The sequence below is a fragment of the Convolutriloba macropyga genome, chromosome 5 (assembly GCF_964194025.1).
Source record: "Convolutriloba macropyga chromosome 5, txConMacr16.3, whole genome shotgun sequence".
In the NCBI taxonomy this organism is placed as follows: domain Eukaryota; kingdom Metazoa; phylum Xenacoelomorpha; order Acoela; family Convolutidae; genus Convolutriloba; species Convolutriloba macropyga.
In genome coordinates, this window is record NC_134472.1 from 13,537,156 (window position 1) to 13,558,887 (window position 21,732).

The 21,732-nt window shown below is 32.9% G+C and overlaps 1 protein-coding gene across 6 annotated transcripts in view; it reads left to right on the forward strand.

Moving 5' to 3' along the window:
* Positions 1-21,732, forward strand: part of LOC142339148 (zinc finger homeobox protein 3-like) — a 342,404-nt gene that overhangs the window by 303,372 nt on the left and 17,300 nt on the right. Inside the window, exon 1 of one of the 6 annotated variants that reach the window (XM_075388916.1) lies at positions 7-530. The exons of 1 other annotated variant lie outside the window; for it this stretch is intronic. The gene's annotated coding sequence lies outside the window, so the exon portion shown is untranslated. Of the gene's footprint in view, positions 1-6; positions 531-5,177; positions 6,389-13,476; positions 14,004-14,726; positions 15,476-16,019; positions 16,091-21,732 lie in introns of those variants that run through there. 4 more of the 6 variants (XM_075388919.1, XM_075388920.1, XM_075388918.1 and 1 more) reach the window with 4 other exon arrangements.

The following is a 21,732-nucleotide window of genomic DNA, read 5'->3' on the forward strand; positions in this document are numbered from 1 at the left end:
AAAGGGAAATCTATTAACACACATACACGCAGGCGCTCTTTTTATTCATTCATTTATTCATTCTTTTCCCAACTAACACTCTTCTCACATTAATTCTACTACCCTTAATACTACTACTATTACTACCACTACCACCACAGTCCAAATAAATACCACACTCATACTTCGATCTCATTTATTTTTCACCCTTTCTTTCATTTTTTTCGCCTTCCCATTTCAGAATAATAATAATAATAATCATAACAAACTAACAAGTCAACCCCTATTAGCTCCTTGCTGCCCCCACTTGTTTATAATAGCCCTTGTTTGTTCACGCAGTTCACACAAACAAAAACAAACAAATAAACGCACAGCCGCCATTTATCAATTGGGAATTGATTGGAATCTAATAACTTCCTCTCCCAAAAATCCTGCCCTAATTACAACCCACGGCACGCACGCAAACTGCCCATCAGCTAAAAGTAAACAATAAACAAAACGCATTAATAATTGGGCAACTTCATTCAACCGATTGCCTCTAATCAATCAAGGTGAGTGAACAAATTTCGAATTGTCGACAATTTTTGATCATGTAAACTGTACAGTTGTTTTAATGTTTTTCATCGTGTAATTGTATAGCATCAAATAATTTTCAATTTTTTTTAGTTTCGTAAGTAAAAACCTCTCTACAATTAATGACAAAAAATATTCTGTGATCTGGCGCGGTAAGACTCGAACCTGTACCTCTAGATTCCTGGCCGGGTATGCTACAGTTTTTACCAATAACATGCCTGTTATATAGTTCTGCTTGACTTGCATCCTCAACCGATTGTCAAACCTTCGCTGCGTTATTGAGAAAATGGGAGGGGGCAGGGGGGACAGAACAGATACCATTTCTCAAGAATGTTTGCTCATCTTAGTCAGTCTTGATTGTGATCAGATTTTAGTTGCAAGACCTTTTGACCCGTTTGATCAGTTCATTTAGGAACCATTTGCTGTTTAGATGATATATCAATGACCGTTTTAAGTTTTTGAAGGCCCCAAAAAAAGGTGGAACAAAGTCTTCATTGACGACATGATAGCGTTTTTTATCCTAAAGTTCTTTCCATAAAAGCTCATCTTCAAAGCTAGAAGGACAAACTTTTTTGTTGGCAGGTCACAGGATATTTAATAAGAAGCAAACAAAATAACAGCTGTCAGAGCCCCCCCCCCCCCCCCCCCAACTTTTTGCATCTTTTTGCAAGTTCCCGCCAGATTGTATACATTTGGTTTTTTTTTACAAATATCACGATACCAGGTGGTTGGGGGACCAAAACTTTTTAATTGCTCTACAACAAACTTTGAGCAATTGTTGTAAATGCGTGTCTTTTCTTAACGCAAAATTTTCGCCTGACTGTTTTTGCGCTTTCGTTCTAGAACAATTTTGAGTTCTTTTTTTACTTTTGCCACGTTTGAGTTCTTCATTTTTGGCTCAAATTGCTCTCATTCTGAAATAAGGTGGCCACAAGTTCGGAACCCTGTGTGGGCCTCTTTTCACACATAAAACATTTTTAGTTTACGCCACTTATTAATTGAATTGCCTCCGCCTGCAGTTCTGGGGCAACTCATACGACGTTACTCGGTTTATGTTTTCTCAGTGAAAAAATATTTTTAGAGACCTTTTAATGAGTGAAAAAATTAAGGGGTCAACGTGCGTGTCTAAACAAAACACTCATTCAAAACTAGCAATATTTCAATGTTCTGCCCCCATAAATTAGTAAGATTCAATAATTTCGAAAAAAAACCAACTATTTACAATGAAGAGTAATTCGGAACCCAACAATTTTGAAATCGGTGGTCTTAAAGGACAATCGAAAAAGACAAAGATTACCAATTTTGTGCTCTCTGAGATTTTCTTAAAACTGATGTCATCGTATAAGTATAAGGTACAAACAAAAACTAAAAACGTTTGAAAATTTAAAATTGACCCCTCATTGCTTGATATCTCCCATAAATAATAGTTCAAATCTTTACTCAACGCTCATTAACGAAAACGTTCTCGAGGTGAGTTCTTGAGCTATCACGTTCTTGAGTGCGAAAATTGCAGTTTATGAAAAAAACCGATAAAAAAAGTTAAGTTTTTTATTTTTTCTCAAAAACGATAGCAGATTCAACTGTTGATCAAAAGATATGCCGGAAGCTTGGAACATACCAATGCTTTTACGGCTTACAATGTCTCAAACTACAAAACTTTTACAACAAACATAATTTTCTGGTTCCGTTCATCAACGTTTTCAAATCAGCTGGATTTCAAGTTCACTCAATAAATCTTGAAAATTGACCTGTTTGGTTAACAACGTTAGAGACTGAGATATGATGAATACAATTGTTTTCCCTATTGCCCTTCTACATCTTAACTAATAATTGCTCTCAAAAAACATTGTAGCAATCCTTTATGCTAATTTTCTACTACCAATTTTTTTGGCTTTAGGCTTTGTCGTATGGCCAACAAATTTTTCGACTTTTTGTCTGCAGAAGCCTGAACGCGTGACTTCTAGAAGTTTGAGAAGACTTCTGTGAGAGCCTTACTAGCCTCTAAGTATGTGATTCGCAGAAATAACTGAAGCGACTTTACTTAATAGTGTGTGAAATTAATTCATAATCTCTGTATTCTTCGACATTTAAGATTCATATAGAAAAAAGAACTGTTCTTTTCATTTGTATATGAAAATGATGATATGAAGTTCGTTAAAACTAAATTAAAGTTTCCGTAATTTTTAGTATTTTTCTGCTAGCAGACAAATATCATTTGAACCTGTATAGTAATAGTAACTGTGGTATTGGAAAATGCAGGACGCAAACAAGAGAATTCCATGGTAGAAAGCAATGACACCTTTAGCAATATCTTTAAAACGTTGAGCTATTTCAACGTCTTCTGACCGATTGTAAACATAACTTTGGAGTTAATAAATTTTAGACATGTAAATTTTGAACTTTACATGTTTAAAATTTTGAAAATTTTAAATCTTCGTAAATCTGCTTAAAATTAGTCACTTTTTAATTTTCACAGTATTTTTTTGTCAGAAAAGAAATAGTTCTTCTATTTTTAATTTGATTTAATTGGCATTGTTTATTAGCATATACAGTTTTTATTGTTACCGGGAATTCATTGTATGTAAACGAAGTTTAAACACGTAACCAAAAAAACGCTGATTTGTATAAAAATAACCGCACTTCGTAACTTAAACAATTTTTGTGGCTTTACCTAAGTGAAGAATAGGCTCTTTTTATGAAAAGCAAACAAAAAAGGAATTGTTTTTCAAATTCCAAAGATAATTTATGGCACTACAAGAGAGTGAAACTGATTTTATCTAATGTTTCGAGGAACGCTTTTTTCTTGCTGTCAAAAATATCAAACTCTGCATTATTAGTCTTCAATTGAACAAATGTCCATCAGATTTTTATTGAGGACTTCTCAATGATTTTTCCGCCTGATAAAATTTTTTTAATTTTTTTAAAAACTTTGATTAATTGCTAGGCAATTAACCTATCTTTTGTTTCTACTTTCATTTCTCACACCCAATTCATGAAGCAGCCGTAATAATTTTTTGGTTTCCACATATGTTGTACATTATTTTTGCGAAATTGATAGTGCTTAATTGTATTGGGAGTTTATGAGAATGAATTGTTTTCTTCTGACTTATTTGATGTTGCAGCTTGTCAAATTGATAAATTTTTCTGACAAAATTTCAGTTAATAATTTGCGATTCTGTCTAATTGTTATTTTATGCTTCAAATAAATTAATTTTTACATTCTTGTTTTGCATACACTGAGGGTGAAAAACAATTATAAAGAATTTATGCATAAAGGTTTTGATATAAAATACATGGCTTTTCGCGGATGAAATATCACAATTTTGCTCCAATTTTTGTCCAAAAAAGAGAACAAACATGAATTGTATAATAAGTCTATAACATTTGAGGCATTTCACTACGGCAATGGCCATAATTTCACACATATTTTATAGTTTTATATAGACAAGATTGCAATTTCATATGTGAGCTCTAGTTTATCAAACTCGTTCTCAGCAGAATTCTGGAATTTTGAATATCCGAATACTTTTTGCAAACCAAAATAGATTAAATGGTCTTGGACTTTGTTGTACTTCAGTTTCCTAGTAAATTTCCCTTCAAAAAAGCAAAAATTAGTTTCAAGAAATGCTAATTCTTTAGAAACATATTGCGGAATCAGTTTCTACTCAAAATGTCCTAATTTTCAACTTCAAAATGGTTCAACTTTTTTGCACAATGTCTGTTCTGAGCAAACCAAACTTTCTCTCGCTGTTTGTGATAAATCTGGTTTACTTCTTTAATTCTTTTTTAATTCTGATTTACTTTCCATATTATTTTTTTTCCTAACTCGTATCTCGTACTTTTCAGTGTTTTAATCTGAGCTCGAGAAGCGTCTATGAAATGAGGAAAGAAAGGTTAATGGATGAAATTGTGGTTAGGTTCTGTGCTGCGAATTTATGTATGTGTATGTGTGTAGCAGGCGTCGTCCTGTTTTAATCGATTTCCATTTATTTTTGCCTAATTAATCGGGGAACGCACCTTATGACTGCAGCCCTCACATTCTGTTAGAAACAGATTGAATCCATTCTGGTCCCGATTTTTAGGGGGGTTGAATTGGGGTGATTAGCGGAAAAATCGGAATGCGGGTGTGTGGGTGAAAGGGTAAAATACTGGGGAGGGGGCTATTTGGGGTTAAATTGGAAATTGGATGTATTAATGGCTTTTGATATAGAGGCAAAATCTGGGAATAAAAATCTTCATTTCCTACCCTAAGGAACCTCAGCCCGCAATCTGCTAATTTGTTCACGTGCGCTGTGCGGGTAATGGGGAAATAAAAAGACAGATAGAAGGTAATGCGGTTAGTTAGTTCGTTAGTTAAGTTATTTAAGAGTTGGTTAGTTAGTTAACTAACTTCGTTATAAACTGAGCAGAAGCATAGCTCACTCTCTTTTTCTGTCTCTTCCCAGAAATAAAGGGAAAGGAGAATGGTGTGTATTTTGTTATTACTTTGGCATAAGGTGCTTTGGGGGGGGGGGGGGGTGGAGGGGGGGGGGGGTTAAGGGGTTAGCTGGACTGGGGTTGATTGTAGTTAAGTACTAGTAATAGCATACTATTAGAAGTGTGTCGCTCTAGTGTGGGGTGGTGGTTTTATGGATAATTCAGTTAATTTTTCCTCATTTATTCCCTGTTTTTACTTGTCTCTACTAACCATTCCCTGTTTCTCTATTTTCTTTCTCTTTTCCATGGAATAGAAGTGAAAGTAGTTTATCAAGTGTGGGGTAGTTAGTATAACTGGTAGTTCTAGTTAGTAGTTCTATAGCACAGCTAGTTAGCCCCCCTCTAGTTCGAATTATCCCCAAATGGCGCCGGCTAATCGTCCCGGGTGCACGGGGTAAAGACCCCGCTCCATTTTCAAGTGATTATTTTGATTAACTCGCCTTGTTTCAAATCAAGCCACTAAACATTACCACCACCTAATGACCCATTCACTAACCGATCCGCCATTCCGCCGAAAATCCACCTTGTCGTTTCCTTTTATTAATATTTGCTCGAATATCAGTTATAAAAAATTTGTTTTTAAAATATCAACTTTTTGTTATCGAGAAGTATGTGTCGCTTTGCCGCAAAAATCACCCAAAACTTTAGATATAAAGCCGTTTTTTTTATAAAGAGCCACGATTTCAACATTCTTAAAAAAACCTAATTTATTTTAAGATTTTTTGATGAAAATCTTCGAAAGAAAGCAGTGCTGAGGCAGTCTTTTTAGGCGTTACACAGATTTTGGAAGTTTTTCTGCCGTTTGAGTTTTGTCGAGTTTTCGTCCATTTGCGAATGTTGGTGCAGCACCATTGACGTTCTTTCATTTATATTCCTAATTCGTTTCTAATAACGACTCATTTCTTTCTGATTCTCCTGATTTTTCCTTAACTTGGGCTATCTTTCCACTGTTGCAGGGGAGGCAATTGCCTTTCCCTACCTCCCAGCTTTAGGCCGACTTCTCTGTGTATACGTGTGTGCCTAAATGTGTATATGTGTAATATTTAACCAATTTCCAGCTAGTTATCTAAACCAGTTATTTATGCGGGGTCTTTAATGGTTTAAGTAGTTAATGTATGTAAATTTGGAGTAAGTTGACTAACTAATGCGGTTTATAAGCTGGCAGCTACCTTGTTATAAATTATAAATTAAATCCCTCTGATTTCAAACCTCGGGATTGCCTAACGCTTCAACCAAACTTGGCTTAATTCATTTTAATGTTTCCAAAATTTGGCTTCAATAAGTTTGACTTTCCTCTCCCCTTTGAAACTTCTTTTGCTTTCTTAACCAACCTCATTGACGGTGCTTGACAAGCGGAAAGGTAAGTCTGATCTCTCCTACTAGTTTTGATGATTTTTATTCCCTAATTTTGCCCCCATTTTAGGGGTTCTGGGAAATTAATGAGATACAAACACGTCAGCAGTTTTTTTTTGGTTACATACAGGAATGAAATTATAGCAAGAAAACTAAGGCAGTAATTTTTTCATTGGCTGTTACTAGTTCATCTCGTATTTCTTTCTCGCAAAATTTACATTCTCGCAATTTAATGATAGTCCTATTGGCTTTACGTTTAAAAGATAGAGGAGAGTTTGTGAATTGTTTAAATCAACTGTTTTGGCGAAATTTTCATCAAAATTTTTAAAAATTCATCATTTTTCCGTTTTTATATAACAAATAGCATCAAATATGCCTATTTGGCACAGTTTGTCTAGTTTTACCGTTGGTGCAGACATTAAAATTGCTCACAGGATTTTCCTTCGCTCAGATATGGGCCAATTGTACCTAAGAAAATTTTCTGGAAATAACCTTTCTGCGGTATTTCGCTAACTCAAACCAATATTTATAAAACATGCACTATTTATTTTTGATATATTATGATTTTTGTTTGCCAAACAAAACTATTTTGCAATGTTTGAGAACAATTGCGTTTCTAACAGCCGCGCAGTATATATTGGGTGCTGTATATATTTTTCTGAAACACTTTTGCCTTTTTTCAAATACTAGTTACCGACCAGAATGATTTCAAGAGGAAACTCAATGATTGAAGGGTCAAATTTACGTGCAAAGTAAAGTCAATGAATATTTGTAACGATTTCAGCAAAAATTTATGTTTTTTTTCTTCAACACGTTCAATCTATCAAATATTTACGTATGTCTAAGAAAATTGTTTTATAAAATAAATAAACTGTTTTTGAGATTTGCTAATTTTTTTATCCTTGGCACCTTTTAGCGTAGTCTCAGCAAAGAGGCAGGTCGCACTCTTCCGAGTGAGTTCGAATGCACTTTTGATTGCTTGTTTTTTAAAGTCAATGGGGTCGCTAAGTTTTTTGCTGTCTATTCTAATTCTCATTTTTTTTGACCCATTAATAAAAAGTCTTGTATCACATTAATGGCGCTGATAGAAGGCGCAATTTAGTTTAATTCATATTTTTAGCAAAAAATATTAACTTTTAGGCTTGGCTTGAGCAGTTACAAAGTAAATTATTTCTTTTTTTTAGTTGAACACATACAGTTGTAATGTCTTGCGCTTTAAGAAAATTGGTTTTAAAACATGGTTTCATTGAGATTTGGCATTTTTTGAATCTTAGTTCTGCAGCTTTTAGCGTAGTCTCAGTAGAAACAGAGGTCGCATTTTGTCCAAGTGATCTGTTATGTAACCTTAATAGCTTCTTCATTTTTAAATAATGGTTTTTTTGGATTGATAATACAAGTTTTCATGGAGTTTTTATTTAATTTTTGTCGTTTTCCAATTTGATGTCTTACCTAACCATCACAATAATGGGACAATAATGACAAGAGTCATGTTGCTTTAATTCCGTTGAAATAAGGAGCAATTGATTATCTTCAGTTTTTCCATTGAATAGATGTTGATCTTATTGGTTACGACACCGTTTCATCGCAAAATTGAAATGACCTTTTGATTTTTGACTATATTTGTTCATTTTAAGTCGTATGAGATTCTGGATTTTGACAGGTCTCAATGATTTTATAGGTGTTTTGAGGTATAAATGAATTTATTGAATGGTTTCAGTTGATAGATAGGTATTTTTATGACTTTAAATTTAATTGTTTTCAAAAATTGTAAACATTTTTTCTAACTTTGCCCTTTTTGTTTTCTTGTCTGATTGTTCTTGTCTTATTTACTTGTCTTATAGTCAATTATTCGCATAAATACAGGTTCCATATATTTTGTGGCAATGCAACTCATTTGGTTTAGTTTGTTTTTCATCTGCTGCTTTTTTGACTTTTCGTTCTTTTTTAAAATGGATAGACATTGAGTTTTGGTCGTAATGCTTGGTAGTGCTTGTTGTTTTTGCTTAAATTTGTTGTTTGTTTTTTCTCTTACGCTCCTTAATGGCTGATATCATTGACTCTCTTTAGAATTTTTGTTCTCTGTGTATACTTGTTAGAGCAAAGGCGATTTCGTAAATGGATAAAAACAAATGTTTTCGAACAAAATGATTCGTTGAAAGCTTTCTATCTCTTCCTCATTGGTTGGACAATCAAGTCAAAAACGTGGTTGAGTGGTGTTGGAGCATTATGTGTAAACGAACATTATCGAGCATCTTGTTTAGAGGGAACATGCAGTTCAATACATTTCTTATGATCTTCTTGTTAAACATGTCCGCAGAAAAAAAAGATTCAAATACCAAAACAAGCCCGCTCAAGTATATACTTTTGCAGTATAAAAATGAGTATTGAGTAAGATTTCAGCTGTTTCTTGAAGAGTCAGCTGTTTCTTGAAAAAAAAATTAACAATTTCTATTTCACTCTCTTGCAATTTTAAACTTTTTTGGTTTAAAAAAATCTTGATTTGCGAAGGATTCTGAGTTTCAGCTATCGCTTAGACAACTTTTTTATTCAATTCTTTGTTTTTTTAAAATCAAATAGTTATTATCATCATTTTTAGTTCTAAAACCAACTTCTGATCTACTGTGAACGCGAAAATGTTTAGTTTTGAGGACGGCGATTCAACGACTTGGCAAAACAGGACTTGGCAAAACGTTTTTAGATCTAAAATTTCAAAATTTTTCCTTTTTAAAATTTTTCCTTTTTCTTTTTAAAATTTTTCCTTTTTAAGAGAAATTAATGCAGCAACCAATTTGATAGCAAATACACTTTTTCATCACCAATAACGTAACGGTCGTTCTCAGGATTGAAAAAAATTGTACCAGGATTGTATAACACTTTTTAATGACGCGACCAACAAAAAGAAACGTTTTGAAAAAGTCTCTGGAGGTCTTATAACTGCTACTTGGATAATTTCCTATTATTCTCTTCCTCTGAAAAATGTCCTCTGTCCCAAACCAACTGCCTCAATCGTGAAAACACATCTTCCAGTTTTTTACAGCACATAAACCAAAATGAATGGTCACAACATCAGAAGGTTACAGATCATGGTTACAGATCATGTGACGAAAAACAAATGTTTTTTTTTGATAATCACTTTTCATTCATCTAATTAACTTTTTTATTGCTCAATTCAACCTTATTAAACGTTGGGTAACGTGCAATACTTTATACATAATAGACTGGGGACAGAAATTTGGTCAAATCTAATTTCGTATGGTCTGACTTGGGTTTCAGCACTAAAACCAGACTAAGCGTTCACAAAAGTTATCACATTTGTTTTTATTTCAAAACTTTTCATTAATTATTTTTTTTAAAAAACATAGCAGGACAAGTCCTGACTTAATTCTAAGAAATTTCCTTGATTAAACAAATAACTAGATCTAGAATTGACTATGAATGGATTTGGTGAAAATCAGATTCAAAAAATCGAAAAAACAGAAAAAAAATGTCAAATGCTGCATAAGATTAAAACAATCACCAGCGACAAAGCATTTTTTTTTGCGAACACCGTTTCCTCACTCTACTTTGAAATCCGAGCTAAGAAGTTCACTCAGCAAGACCACTTGCTTTTTCGCTTCAATTACTTATTCGGCATGACCGAAATAACGACTTTAATTTGACTTGAAAAATCATGAAAATGTGCCCGCATATCTCTAAAACATACCCGGAAAAGTTTCGGAACCGACTCGAAGCGTCAGAGCTGCACATGTAACCTCACTTTAAGCCGAAATCAGAACCCTTTGACCTAAAACAATAATTTTTTACCTCAGCAGATTCGATCAACAAATTTTTGTTAAAATCACACCGGTGTCGGTGTTATAACGAGAAGTATTCAAGCATTGACATCATTAGAACGAGTTAAAAGAAAACCGATCTTGCCATCACTCAGTAACAGTACACAAACTGCCGCATAGATTTAAAGTATAAGACATAATTTTGACATCACGATATGGCACTGAAATCTTGATACCGCAAAATGTTATATTATGAACCATTTGGTAACGTTCAGAAAAGACCAAGTCCTGGCATGGTCAAAAACTGAAACGCTGAAAAAACTGATAAGGCCTAGTTTTCTCATGAAAAAATCAAGATTTTAGTCTTAAAAACAAGAACTCTACAATCAACTCTAAGCTCAAAAAGACACAATATTAAATCATAAGGCACATAAACTTCCTAAGAAACTAATTTACGTTTTTTAGAGAAAAAGGGTATCAAAATTTAGAAAGCAGGAAGAAATTTCTTGTGTTTTGGAAACAGAGCAATTGAGACAAAAACTATATAGAATTGTCTTGTTGGAAACAACATACAGCAAAACAGGTTGTAATTATTACAAAAAGTGATAAAGTGATCAAGAAAAAAACAGAAGACACGGAATAATACAAAGACAAAGGTTGTTGAACAAAAAAACTGAGTTCATTTGTTTTATAAGAAAACTAGTTTTTTTTAGAAAAAATCTTCGGTCAAAGTTTTAAAACGGTATTCCATCAAGATCTCAGAGCTACAATATAAAAAATGAAAAATTAAAAGACCGACTCAGACCATTTAAGTTTTTACCAGAGTAGAAAAACCAATAAAATCGATAGTTCTCATGAGAATGCTAGAAGTGACTTATGTTGAAATGTGTAGAATATGGACACATATAAAAAAATTTAATAAAGCTTCTCTGTTTTTCAAAGATAAAAACAAAATTGAAAGAAAGTTAAGTAGAAAAACAAATGCGTTCCATTCATTAGCATTCAATCCCCAGACCCATACTCCAGAAGAGATAAAAGAAAAAGGAAAGAAAACATTACAAAAAATATATTTTAAATGAAATTATTTTTACTGCATTTCAAAGACTGAAAAATTTCGATTACTAGGTAAATTAACTCCCTGAAGGTGTTAGAAAGACTTTCTAGTAAACAAAAGCAAAATACAACAACTAAAACTGAGAAAAATTGGGCAAATATTGCCAAAATGAGATTAGCATTTGTAAAATTTTATAAAACACAAATTTCTCAAGTTAGAGAGAAAGTTTTAATGTATAAAACGGCAAAAGGAAGTTGCCATGTGTATTGACTGTTGAAAAAAGTCCTCTTAAGAATCCGGAAATTAAGAAGTGCCTCAGTAAAGTCAAAAATTAACTTAGAGAAATCGGCGGCCCCTTTACGCTTGAAAAGCATTGTTAAGCTGTCAAAATTATTGTTGTATCACTCCCAATGGTTTACATTTCAAACAGCATAATCTAAAAATAATTTGCACGAAAAACCAAATTACAAAAAAACCGCGAATTGGACGAAAAATTATTAAGCACGGTTATCTATATAGTCCATTCTGTCAAAACCATTTTTCAAATTCGAAAGGTCGTACACTGAATGCAGCGTATGATCATAAAAATTTGCTTGCTAAGCAAAAATCTGTTCACCATGGCAGCTTTTTTCACGTTTTCTTTGAGGTCAAAATGCCGCATGAACGAAACTACTTCCTTTAAAAGCAAAAAAGCATAACCGGAAGACTGGGTAAAATATAACTTAAACCCTAGCCACTAGCTGGTAGAACTATTAACTTCATTATACCATTCAACTGCAAAGAACAAACCGACGAAAGAAATTTCCAGGAAAAAAATTAAAAAAATTCTGGGAGATATTTCATGTGTTGCGACTCCAAAATCAGGGTTCACTCGAAAGCACGAATTCTAAAAAAACTGTTAATTTTTTTTAATTCTCTGAAAAATGTAAAGTCTAAATGGCTATTCTAAACGCACCTGAACAAACCGTCCGTGCTTATTCGTTACGCAACCACGTGACACTCAAACGGACTAAAAACACTTAAAACATAAGCATTGAAAACTACCAAAAACTGCAGAGTTGATGTATTTATTTTATGAAAATATGTGCACCTTGGTTTTAGTCGGTGCACCTTGGTTATCAAGCCTTTAATTGTTTTCTCCTAGTAACAATAACCCTAGAACCAATCCTAATTAAACAACTCAATATTCTGAAAGTCAGGAGAAACAAAAAAAAATTAGGCAAAAATTTCAACAACAGTGACTTTATGCAAGAAATTGTTCAAATTTAGCCTAATTTCTTCGACTAAAACCAATTTAAATTGATATTAACGAAATGGAAGTCCACGAATACAAACTTAAAAACCATTTTCAATCAAAAGAAAATAGCTTCGACGCTATTAACATGAAAAAGAGTACAAAAACCTGTAAAAAAAAGCGTCTAGAACGGCGAAATCACAAAAATATCTCAAAATTGCATATAAAACACTATATTATTGAGATGATCATAACTGCTCCGAAACAAACAGTTACTTGTAAATGTGGTTTAGATTAACCTCTTTACCTAAAAATGTAAAGAAAAAACTGCTTTGAAAACTAAACGGATTTTGACCATGCAACTTTCATTCTACCGCCCATTTTTTCGAATGAGCGTTCTATTACCTTCCGATAAACTTAATTGCTTAAATGTTATTGTGGACAATCAATATGCACAACAAATCAACATTCTTGAATAGAAAGTTGGATGCGTTTGTGTTCATGGATTTTGCTTGTTTAAATTTGTTTTAATTAAAAGTGGAAAGCGCTTAAAAATGCCTGCCTGTGCACAGGTAACGCGCTAATATGTTTCCCGCTGTTTGCCCGATTATTCCCCAAACGCTCCCAAATTACACAAATGACAATCGGATATAATCAAGCGCGAGGCAGGTTGCTTACGTTATCTTCATTGAGGCAGCACCGCTCAATATGTAGAGGCAAATTAGTAAGAGAATTAATGCAATTGTTATATTCTCCATGCAATGCGCCTTAAGGATCATTCCGTCCAAGCCGACTTGCCACGAAGCCGAAAACATCTAACCTGTTAATTAACTCTTTTTGTTATGAAACTGCCCAAATTTGCTGTAATTCGGATTAAAAACCTCAAATAATTCTTGACATTTTGGATTTTTTTTAAATTAAAACGATTACTTCAAGATCCAAATTTTTCCAAGAATAATTCTGTAATTTGAGATGTCGGTTTTGTGATGTGGTAGTGTTAAAAGGGGGTTACGTAAGCTGTATGTACTTTATGGTGGTATTGCAAAAATAGGATAGGTTAGTCTTTTTTTCTTTCTTTCTTTCAGTAGTCTTGAGAAAGCCTGCCTGTAGCCTAACCCCAATAATCAACGATAGTTAATTTTAAGTAGTCGCTCTATTCATTTTCATTTTGTTCACATGCGCTCATTGTATTTAATTTAACATTTATCAATCCCCCCTTGTGTGCGCTCTATTTTCCCTCTGTCTTTTCCTGATTGCAGTTGTTCCCCTTTTCAGTTGGCAACCTAACCTGAGTTAGTGGAGTTAGTAATAAATAATAAGTAACCCCAGTTATTGAGTTTCAATTGTAAATTTCCACTTTTCAAACAAGCGCTAAATAAAAACCAACCTCTTCAATTTACGGCATTCTCTGGCACGCTTATTACAGCTAACTCATTTGAATTGATTGCCATTTGTGCTCCCAGTGCGTATAACGTAGTCAGCCAACTTTTTTTCTCTATCAATTCACCCTTTTATTACTTAGTTAGCAATTGAGATTGCAAATGTGGATTTTTTTGATAACGTAAGTATGATGTGGCTAAATAGAGGCAAACATTAGCCCATTTTCCCCCTTTTTTACATCAAGCAGTTGCATTGGAGCTGGGAATAGAATTTGGCAATTAAGTATACGTATAATGCATTTACGTAATTCCAGAGCGATATAGCTGCAAGGCTTTTCCCGTAATTTCCATATCATTCTATCCCCCAATATCTGGCTAAATTTTTAGCAGATGAGGAAAATTAACAAAATTGGGAGAGACAAAAATCAATAGGCGCTGGATGCCCCCACCACAGTATGTGTGTCGAATTTAAGGAATATACAGCAAGTATAGTAGTAACGAACTACAAGTTCACCGCGTATTAAAAATAGCAAAAAACAGGTGAATCATTTGATTATTGCGTTTATTATTTTCATTTTCCTTATTATTAAATACCTCTGCGCAGTAATTTAATGCACTACCTATATATGCCACATATGCACTTCTTTCTATCTCTCGCTCTTTGTTTAATATATAATATCACATTTATATATCTATCCATAAAAATTCCGGCTTTTAAAGCCGCTCGCTCGCATTTGCTCATTTAGAATTCAATCAATTAAAAATACGCAAATCAACGCAATTAAGCAAAAAACAGCGAGTTTGTAAATCCTGAATTAATTTGAATGTTCAACGCAGAATAGCTTTAAGAGTATTTACTGCTTTTGAGAAGTGAAAGAAAAAAATCTTTTGTAATTAGAATTGCGTTCATTTTAAGCTTTAGTTTTTTATTATTAACAAAAAATAATCCAAAACTGTGTAAATGTGGATTTATTCATATAGTATATAAGACATATACTTATACATATACATAGTCTGGCTTCGTTTATTTCAATAAATTACTCCAAAAATTGCTTTTATGCGTAATGAAGTGAAATAAATTATACAGTTCCCCTATAGACTACTACTCTCTATAATGCAATAACGTGGATTTTATCATTATTTTGTATGAGTATATTTGTCAAGGAAAAATCTTGGCACAAGCTCATTTTTAGCTATCTAGCTACACATATAAGAGCTACTAATTCTAAATTACTTACTCTATCTTTTCCTTACGTTTCTCCGTATTATTTTTGTTCCTCGCCTCTTAATTTTTATTTTTCCTCTTCCCCCCATTTTTGTGGCAGAGAGCTAGCTAGCTAGCTCTTTCTCCCTCGTTCTCTCCTCGTTTGGTTTAATGTACACGGGAACGGATATTCACTTTCATTAGCTATTAATCATTATTTTATTAAACAACATTGCAGATTTGAAACACACATTATATTACTCAAAATCAATTCATTTTCTCTTTTTTCTCCACTATTTCCCACTATTTTTATTACCAATACTCTCTCTATCTTTATGTGCACATATTTCAATACACCCCCTTATTAAACGCAATCCCACGAATTTCTGCCGAACCTTTGATCTCTAATTCGAAGGAGAATTTTTGGGCGAGTTTAGATTGCAAGATAAAGTGAGTTAAACATTTTTTCAGTTTCGTTGAGTTACTTGATATTTTTCATCCTATATCTGTGTTCATCCAACTATAAAGTTTTTCATCCTATTTTTCATCCTAATATCAAGTCGTAAAGACCTTGATATTTAGGAATTAAAAATTATTTTCTGTGTTTCAAATTAATTGGTGAAAAAATTTCAGATTTTCAACTTCTCATCAAAATTGTGATTTTTGAATTTTATTGTCAAAGAAAACTTACAGTAGATAACATAATTTTTAAAGGATATCTTTCTAAATAGCAAAAATGGCATTAATAAATAATTTGATATTTGCTTGACCTCTGGGAAAGTTTTCAAGCATTGAGCAATGATTTGTCAGCAAAATGCCCTACGATAGTTTTGTCCCCGGAGTCAAAAGAGCTGAGTATACTGTCTGATTCGTAAGATGTCAATTTTTGCAGCGAAACTTAGCGAAATAGTCAAATCCTAACCTGAATGACTGCTGCTGTTTCTTCGTCAAATATTTTTGTAAGTTTTAATTTTATTTCGTTCGCTTTCATTTTGTGTTCCTTATAATTACCATTAAAAAGTGGAGAAATTGTGGTTTGTGAAATCTTCAACTAAAATCTCACAGGTGACAATTTTCAATATGAAAAGCCAATTACTCATTTTAAAGCTTATCTTAATTTCCATTTCTATACTATCTATTTCTACGACTCGAAGAGGAGTATTGGTGTTCCACAGGTTTTTTGTCTTGCTGAAGAAAATTTTTTCATGGCTTTAACTTTGACCTTTATCTTTTCGAACATTGACTTGCGCATTTAGAGTACTTAGTTGTTTATAATGCTCTGATAGTATACAAGATGAAAAGGTCATCATTCTGCATTTTATGAAGACACACACCTGCACCTATTACCCCCTGACCTCCGTCCCCCACCACCCTCGTGTCCCCCGCACCATCTATCCACTCCCTCCCGCTCCCATTGCCCTAACACCCGCAAGCGTTTTCTCTCCATTTTCATTTCGAGTTGTTTATTTCGATCTGACCGCTTTAGACATCTAAACTTTTTTGCACGAGTCTTTGAGTCGCTCCCGATATTCTACCGATTGTGTTTTCTTAAACAACTTGTGCATAATCGGCGAAGAGTGGTGTGCATGTTCAACTTTAGTCGTTTTTGTCATTAATTTAGAATTCATAGTGATCCACATTTTCCTGATAATCTTGTCCGAATTATAAGAGATTGTCAATAAAGCTACGAGCAATTTGTTTTGGCAGTATTTTGCTTCCGCGTATCATTAGCGAGGGTAAAGATTATTGGACTCATTGTCTTTTTTTCTTTTTGTCTACATAAGATTTTATTGCCCCGCTCAAAGATCAACTGGTTTTTTCGTTCAGTTCGCCCATCGATATATTCATCGTAAAGAGTTGTGAGTGATATAAAGCTTGTCCAGCGTAGAATATCAAATTAAAAAATTGAAACGATTTTTTTGAATTTCGCTTTTTTAAGCATTTTTTGAGGTTTAATGTTTTTTAAACATTAGTCTCATTTCCGTTGTTTTTTTAAACATTTTTCGTAAGTTTTGTTCAAATTTGGATCAAGTTTTCTGATAAGATGAAAAAATTGTTACCGATAATGTTATTGGTTTTATATTTAAAGATTAAAGACTTGTTGAATTGGTTTGAACCGACTCTGTTGGTAAAAAATATTTGCTAAATTTTTGAAAGTTCACTTTTTTTTGAAAAATAGCAACAAATATGCTTCTTTAGCCCGTCTTTCAATGTTTTCCGGTAGTTCAGACATAAAAATTCCTGGCAAAACCTTTATGTACACAGATGAGAGCTATTTGTTATCACCGGCATCTTGGAAAATGTTATGGAGCTCTTAATTTGCGGTTCTTTTGCAAATTTAAACCGAGGTTTATCAAAAATTCATCATTTTTTTTATATATTAAGATTTTCTTTTGCAAAATTATCTATTACGAAGCTATTAGTAATAATTACTTTATTTAACAGCCGCGCAGTGATATCAAGGCCAGTTTTGGTCTCATCGTAGAGTCTTACAATGAAAATGTTTCAATTGTATTGGGTCGCCGTCCTTTTAAAAACGTTTTTTGTTATTTTTTAAATCCCAATTACACACAAGTCTGCGTTCCTTTCGAGGGTCAGGTTTTGATGGGTTCCATTTATGTTTAATTGCGGCCCAGAGGACAAATATTATGTTCTCAGAGTAAAGCTCGTGGTTTATATGGCGGCGACAGTGTTTTTTGTAAAGTTTTAATGAAATCTTGAGTTTTGCCAGCATTTGTTGTTCTTTCTGTAGTCTTGTGGTTTTCTGTGATTAATCAAATACTCAATTCGCTATCTACAGCGGTTTTAGTGAAATTATCTTTTCTTTCCAGTCGACACCTAATGGCTCTAGTGTTTCTCAGTTTTTCTTTCAAAAAGATATCATTGATTTTTTTAATCTTTGCCAAACTTTTCTGCCTCATGTACCTCAACCTAGTGCTTAGTCGCAATAATTGTTGGTCCCAGATTTCCTCCAGTGAAACCAAATTAGTAGGGATAGAGTTTTTATTTTACCTAATATCTCTTTTTACTTTTAATATTTTTCTTTAAAGAAATTATCGGTGAATTTCTGAAACTTGTCAACTTCTTAGCTTTATTTTTTTCAACTGGCAACTCGGCTCGGTTATTGACAGGTCTAGTTTCAATTTCTGCGAAAATTCTGTTAGTGGTTGTATGCTTTAACTAATGTCTTTATAGTTTTGATACTATGGGTTTAATTTGTTGATGCTTTTCTTTAACTTGTCACAGTTCCCGTCGCTAGTGAATGGAGGCTCATTAGAACATATCTCACGTTTTCAGCGTAAGGTTTTAATAAATTCGACATTTTTTGCGCAAATTTCTCATAGTTTTCGAGTTTTGCCTGTAATTGATATTATTTTTGTAGTCGTATGTCGTTCTGAATAATGAAAAGTCTCAATGTCTTCTTATTGAGTGAAATTATTTAATTTTTTCAGTTGATATTCGATGGTTTTGATGACATTGAATGTACTTGTTTCAAAAATATCAAATTAATTTTGAACTTTCACTGTTCATCTTCTTCATGTCAACTTATCATTTTAACTTAAATGTTAGTTCTCTTCGACTGTCTTGTAACTTAAACACTAATCTTCAATGCTTCAACCGGCGTTTTTAGGACTGGCATTTAATTCCATATAAAAAGTTATTAGCTTTTTAAACTGGTCAATGTATTTGGTTATTTTTGTCATTTCTTATTGCCAATTTTAAAACCGGCTCTTCTGATGTTCAAATTAGGCGCAAGTGGATTTAAAAATAATTTCCGTTAAAAGTTCATGCTTTTAATAGCTAGCTTCAATACTATGTGTTTTTGCAATCTTTTTTTGGTTTTTTTGGTCTTGCCTGTTTTTATTTTGTAGTTTTACAATTAATTTAATTAATTTAAAGGTTTCATTTTGTGATCATTTTTGTTACTCATACCACCAATTGTTTTCGAACAGTATGCGAGTTTCCGAAAGTTTACTCTTTTCCTCATTTGTTTGGCAATTAAGTCAAAATATGGATGAGCGGAGTCGGAACATTATGTGCAATAACATTACGCAGCCTCCTTATCTGTCATAAAAACGCTATCTGTGGCAAACAGTGACAAGTCCTCTGCAGAATGTGCTCTGATCATGCACAAATGATATTGGATATTGTATTATTTTTAACCTGTTTCCTATATTGTATTATTTTTAACCTGTTTCCTAGTGTGATCTTTGCATGATTTTTTAGAACTCATATGTGCATCTGTTATGGTTGCGAGAATTTTTTTCTGTAATTTTTGGTCAAATTTACCTCTGTGTTTTTTCTATCTTCGTGAGAAACTAATGCATGGTTCTAACTCAACATCGGGTGCCTCTTCAAAGATGGTTCATATGCACTACAACAATTTGGATCTCAAAATTGGATTTCAAAATATCAGATAAAGGCGTGTAGTAGTACCTGGATTTGAAACCAGGTCCAACTTGGTCATCATCAATTTGGAATCAAATACTGAAAGATTTGGAATCTTTACTGAAAGAAACTAAAAATAAATGTGATACAAGGACGCTCGGTAATGTGCATTAGCACATAATGTTCCAACCACTCTCATCCACTTTTTGGCCAAATTGTCTACCAAATAAGGAGGGGATTGAAAACTCCCAAAAATTCAAATATTTTTCGAAAGTAATTGGTGTATGAATAAAAAATTGCTTTCAACTGAAACCGCTTCGCAAAGTAATTAATATCGCCTTAGGGAACCGATGTGATCTGCCATTATCAAGACTACGGGACTTGACAAACGGCAAAACCAAATAACAAGAACAAACATTATTTACATCCAAAAAACTTAATATCAAAATCAAAATAAGGTCAAATAAAACCTAAACTAAACAAATTATTTTGTACTTCACTAGGAAAAACATGGGACATGTCCTGAATGAGACTCGGTAATAAGTAAACAAAAACAGAAAAGTTAAATATTGCGTTTTTATTTTTTAAAAAAATAATTTCAAATAATGAGAACCATTAGATATCAACAGAAATATTTAAATAGGTTTATTTTCATCCAAATGAAAACTTTGAGACCTTCCATGATCCAGAACATGTACGTCTACAAAAACAAACGACAAATAGACAAAAAAATTAATTAAACTTTGTGACAAAGCGGATTCGAAGCCGTTCAGATCTTAATATTTTCCGTAAAAATAACAATATAATCAGTTGGGCCTTCTTTTAACATCAATAATGTGATAAGTGACCCCTGAATAATGAGACTGTGTAACAAGTAGACAAATAAAGAACAATTTGTCAAAATTAAAAAGCTATTTGTTTTTTTTCCGAAAACAATTGATTTCAAAGTCATACAAACAATATCTATCGACTTAAATCATTAAATGGATTCATTTGTTCCTCCCAAGAAAGCCAATGCGATCTGTCATTATTATAAAGAATTTTCGAAAAACCCGTGTTGAAGCCGTTAAGACAAAAAGCAATGCACTAAAAACATCAGATATGTTTAATCGTGCTTTTCATCAAAACCAATATTGTGATATGTGACCTGTAATTATTTAGGCTAGGTAACAAGGGACAAAAAAAGAACGGCGAAGTTAAAAAACACGCCTATAATTTTTAAAAAATATTTGATTTCAAAGTCATGAAAAACTTTACCTATCAACTGAAATCAGTAAATAGATTTTTTTGTTCATCCATCAGTAGCCTCTGAGAACTGCAATTATCAATAATTTTTCATATGAGTGCAAAAAAAAACGACAAACAAAAAGAAAAATAAACTAAATTTTACTAAATTCTGCCAGAAGACGTTGTCGAAGCCGTATGTTGATTGATGTTTTCAATGATTCTTTCTTGACATGTCTAATGTGACATCTCACCTCTGACTCGACCCTTAATAATCTGACAAAAGACGAAAAAGAATATCAAAGATGGGAAAATGTCCAAATATTGAAAATTTTTCAAAAACTCGTAGCAGTAAAGCCAAAAAAACGATTAATTAAAATGTAAAACCGCAACAGTTTTTAAATTATAATCCATGAACAATACGATGCAATCTTTCTTTGCTGACTTTAAGCTACAATCAGACCAAAAAAGAGAAAAAAGTGGCAAAGCTCAATAATACATTGTTTATTTTGAAAACAATTTTTTTAAAGTCAAAACAACCACTAGCTTTGGACTAAATTTCTGGGTATGTTTCCTTGAAACGCGTTAGATGGCCAATTGGGAATGTCACTACTTAGTATTGATTTGAGTTGTTCTGTTCGGGTATTAACATTAAAAAAAGCAGAAAATGCAAAATTTTTTAAGAAAAAAGACAGCGACTGATTACATTTCGAATTGTTTTTGGATTGTAGAAACAGCGATTAGACCAAAAATAGCCTTGCTATCACTGGATATGGATAAATTGACATGAAGTCAATATATATAAATTAAATGATTCGTTTTGGATAATTATCGAGTCAAATTATCAAAAAACCGACGAAATTTTATTTTAAGAACACCCTCAAAGGAATCGCAAATATAACTAGCCCTCTTTGGATTTAACGAAGATTGAGTTAGTAGATTTTATGTGTGTTACTCCGGCAAATTTAAAAAAAGTGGACTAAATAATGGTTATTTCGTGCAATATTCAAAAAGGCTGAATTTTGAAAGTTTGGCAAAAAATTTTGCCGAAAAATGGGATCAAACAGTTCAACAACAGTCTTCTATCATTAAGG